Source organism: Cupressus sempervirens, chromosome 3 (assembly GCF_028749045.1).
Source record: "Cupressus sempervirens isolate cs-2001-9-10 chromosome 3, ASM2874904v1, whole genome shotgun sequence".
Taxonomy (NCBI): Eukaryota; Viridiplantae; Streptophyta; class Pinopsida; order Cupressales; family Cupressaceae; genus Cupressus; species Cupressus sempervirens.
Window position 1 is genome coordinate 899,899,691 of NC_143120.1, and position 4,784 is coordinate 899,904,474.

The window sequence follows — 4,784 nt, forward strand, 5'->3', positions numbered from 1 at the left end:
AACAATAAGAACTTAAAACCATCAAGAAAATTAGAAATTACTAGTTGACAAAACTTGAAACGACTAAATTTAATAAATTAGAAAGAAGATAAAAAGTAAACAAAATATAAGAAAATGACAAAAAAGTACAAGATATCCAAATAACAACAGATAATGAACAAACAACAAAACTCAAACCCAACCGATGGAAGTCAAGAAGCGATGTCATGAATGGGAAAAAAAAGCGCTGGAGTCGGTAAGAAATGAATGTGTCCCGCTGTACGAGTCTAGAGAGTAGATGAGTCAACTCTATCGCACCGAACTATTAATGATACAGACCAGTACTCATTATTTCTTTCAATTCTGGCTATTTACGTGGACAGCGACCACCAAAACAGAGTGGACGACAACCCAAAAGGATCCAGTTGGAAACACGGACGTAAGTATCAACTTGACTCATCATAAATATCCCCGGCTACATTACATATCCAATCTGATCCCCCCACGCCTATATATCTGACATGATGGGCATAACATTTTCTGCAGACAGAGATATCATTTAATCATATCCCACTAGTTGATCTCAAAGATGGTGCTGATAACACTATTATCTAGCCTCAACTACATCCAAAACAAAGAGATCAGCAATCCGTTGTTGCTAACTCTGTTTTGGTTGGTCTCATGTGGGGTGCTAATTCACTACATGCTAAGGCCTCGAAGAATTTTCATGTTGGGATTTGCATGCTTCAAGCCCTCGGATGACTTGAAGTGTAACTACGAACTCAAAGAGTACTTCGCTCTGAGAGGCGACAAGTTCAACGAGCAAAGCATAGAATTCATGAGACAGATTTACCTGAAATCGGGGGTGGGAGAGGAAACATACTTTCCTCCCTTCGTCTTCAAAGACAATCCAGTGGAGAGTCTGGAGGGCGCTCGAGAGGAAGCAGAAACAGTCATGTTTGGGGCAGTGGACGAGGTGTTTAAGACCACAGCCCTGAAACCCCCAGACATCCACGTTGTGGTGGTCACATGCAGCATGTACAGCGCCGCCCCATCACTTGCCTCACTCATTGTTAACCGCTACGGTCTCAGAGAGGACGTCAAGACCCTCAATTTTGCCGGCATGGGTTGCAGCTCTGGTGTCATTGCAATTCAAACGGCTAGTGATATGCTGAGAACAAGTTCTACAAGTGGGTATGCTCTGGTTGTCATAACCGAGAACATAACCCTAAATGCTTACTATGGCAACAACAGATCCATGCTTGTCACCAATTGTATTTTTAGGGTTGGTTGCTCTGCCGTTGTGTTGTCTAGTAAGGCAAGTGATCGAAAGCGATCTAAGCTTGAGCTTCTTCAAGTGCTGAGGACTCACCGTGGGGCAGATGATAAGTCATATAGGGCAGCATTTCAAGAGGAGGATGAAGATGGTCTTCTGGGTATGTCGCTTTCAAAGGATCTGATTAGGGTTGCCGGTGAAGGACTCCATGATCATATCAGATCTTTGGCTCCATTGGTTCTGCCTTACTCTGAGCAGCTCAAATATGTTTTGTCTCTCGTTGGTATTCATCTACTTAGGATGGAGATGAAGCCCCATTTTCCTGATTTCTGTCGTGCTTTTGATCATTTCTGTATTCATACTGGCGGAAAGGCCGTGATAAACAAGATTGGTAAAAGTTTGAGACTGAGCGAGCATCTTCTTGAGCCTGCAAGAATGGTTTTGCATAGGTTTGGGAATACCTCGAGCAGCATGGTGTTTTATGAATTGGCTTATTTTGAAGCCATGGAGCGGATCAAGAAAGGAGATAAGGTTTGGATGATCTCATTCGGGACTGGCTTCAAATGCAATTCTGTTGTTTGGAAGGCTCTTTCTGATTTAGCTCCTTCTGATACCGGGAACCCCTGGGTTGATGTTGTCCACCGATATCCAGTTAAGTGTTAGTTAGAGATTCTATGCAAAAGGTCCTTTTCGGTATGCCTGATCTGATTCAGGAAGTGAATAAAGGTAGGAAGAATGCTGTGGTGTTTGCTCTGGCTAGAACCTCAACTTATAGTGGGTATACTTCTACTGACAGAATTGAAAGCGAGATACAGAACTGTGATCCCTTACCTAGTCATGGAAGAAACCATTTATATTTTAACTTTGCTCTGTAATAAATTATTACGTTTGATTTTATGAAGTTAATTTCGTAGATCTTTCCATCTGAGCAAGTTGATGGCACATAATTATATAGTATTACAGCTAGTTAATGATTGGAACATCCAAAGCAATTGCATGAATAGAAGTGGAAGCAAATTGATCAGAATGAAAGAAGAGATTAATGCTTGCTGCTTCTTTCTCTCTTTTTAAATTTTTTTATAAATTTCCTTTAGAGAATTAAAGAATTGGACTAAGAAAACTTTGTTATTCAACCTATTCTAAGAGGGAAACTATTTATTTTACATCTTTGCTCAAAAGAAAATAAACAGGCTTCACTTTATTTTACAACAAATATAATATGAATATTATGTTTCTTAACTTGAGACAAATTGATGATTAATAATATGATGACTAGAAAATGGTTAGAATATCAAAAACTAACTAATGAATAGGAGAATGAGGAAACATATGTTAAGAGCAATGGAAATAATCTATGTTAATTTTGAAAGGAGGACTCTTATAAAATGATATAACAACATATATAAGTTAGCAATAAGCAATATAATATATATTGATTTGCATGAGAAAAATTATAACAAAAACTAACTATATGAATAGAAGATTGAGGAAACATAAGATAAGAACAATGCAAATATTCTAGTTAACTTTGAGAGGAGCACTTTTACAAAATGATACAATACATAGAAGTCAATAACGAACAATAATATATATATTGGTTAGCATGAGAAAAATTAATTTCTTATAGAAATCTTAAGAAGAGTCTTAATCTTAAGTTTGTACTATGTATTATGAAATTAAAAAAATTAATAAAAAGTATTTGTAATATATTTTATTTATATAAATAATCCACTATTTTAATACATAAAATAATTCTAGAAACACTCCAAAAATATTAAATCTATCTATAAACTCTCAACCTACCAACTACTATCACATAATCTAAATAGTGATGGGAGGCAGGAGAAATGGTGCTAGGGTTTCCTATGTGAATGACCTTGACGATGTTGGCGAGGAAGCTAAGGGAGATGAGACTGATGGTAGGGAGGCAATGCTCATCCAACTATGGTCCTCCTTTCCTTCTCCCTACTTTGAACTCCTTTACCTTGGCAGTGATGGGTTTTCCATGGGGTTTGTGTAGGCGGTTATTTTGCAATGGTTTCTCTTGGCCATGGGGTGTGTGTCTAGCCTAGTTTTGGGTTGGGCACCCCCTTTTGGCATTGTTGGTGTGCTCCGAGGGAAAAGGAGGGTTGTCTTTGATAGATCTCTCTTGGATTCTCTTTCGGGGTTTGAGATTTTGAGTGGGGGTTCCCTTCTGGTGTTGTTCTCGACTCTCAGTTCTTCTGAGTACACCTTTTCTGCTTAGGGAGAGGTGGCCCTTTTTGTGTCGATGTTGTTATCTCTTTTCCTTGTTTCCATCCTTATGTCATTGTTATTTTGTTGGGTTTTATTATCAAGGTGAGTGATTGTCTCTCACCTTGATAATAAAACCCAACAAAATAACAATGAGATATTTGATTCTTCGAAAGGGTGCTTCAACATGCTCTGGATATGGTCTGGATGATGTTCTTCCTATTGAGTGGCTCTTGGGTTCCTCATGTCCCCTATTGGTGATCAGTGATGTTGATTTGGGCAAAAAATTTCATGTTGACAAGGTGGCTATGACCTTCACTGTGAAGAGATCACCTTTGTTGGACCAATGTCATTTGATGGCATTGCTCCCCATTGTCTCATCTAAGCGACTTCCTATGGAGGTGGTTCAGTTCCTATTGAGGAGGAGGCTCATATTTTTAAGGAGGCTTAATGCTAGTCTTTTGAGGCATGGTGTGGGTGTTGGTGGCCTTCTCTGCCTTTGGCTCTCTTGGTGTCTTGTGGGATCTTTACTAGAAGTTGTTTATCTTTGGCCCTTCTCTTTGATACCCCTATTGGGGTGGTTCTTGTGTTGGGGAGGATTTCCTTAATTTTTGTGGGTTTGTGTAAGTGGATGATGTTGTTTCAACCGTTGCTCTTTAGGCCTAGCCCTTTCTCTTTTAGCTCGGCTAGTGTAGTGTTGGTGTAGAGCCTTTTGCTATGTATTCTGACAAGGAGGAGGTATCTTGGTTACAAGTACTCCTCTAGAAGGATGGGTTTTTTGGATTCAGTTGCAAGTAGCCTAGATGTATTTCGACCTTTGGGATTGGTGGAGAAAGAGAGACAAAATTTTTGAAGCTTGAGTGTGGGTGCTACATCTTCTAGGGTTTATTATGTCTCGCCCCCTTTGTTTATTTTCTTTCCATGTTTGGGTGTTTGTTGGTAGTTTTAAAGGGCTCACCCGGGTCCTTCATTATTGTTTTTGGTTAAAGAAAACTACCCTTTTGGGCGCTGGTTCCATGGTGCTCTTTGACAATGTTGACTATGGTTGGTGGTTAAGTCGCATTCAAACCTTTGTTTTTGACATAGGTAGGCATTAAATGTTGGATTTTGTTGATGTTGGGCAATATGTGTTCTTAATGTACTATTAATTGTATCTAGTGTCATTGATTGTACCATGGGTCAACACCCTCTTGCTACTGTTTTAAATAAAAAAAAAATTAATGTGTTTAAATTTAAATTAATATTGATAAATAACATGTAAAAATATTTTTTTTAGTAATTTAAGTAAAAAAATAGA

At 38.5% G+C, this 4,784-nt stretch overlaps 1 pseudogene across 1 annotated transcript; it reads left to right on the forward strand.

Moving 5' to 3' along the window:
- The first annotated feature begins 527 nt into the window (after positions 1–527).
- On the forward strand, positions 528–2,176 carry LOC149569703 (3-ketoacyl-CoA synthase 4 pseudogene; annotated as a pseudogene). Its single transcript, XR_016362792.1, has one exon. The product of XR_016362792.1 is annotated as a 3-ketoacyl-CoA synthase 4 pseudogene (transcript).
- The last annotated feature ends 2,608 nt before the right edge of the window (positions 2,177–4,784 follow it).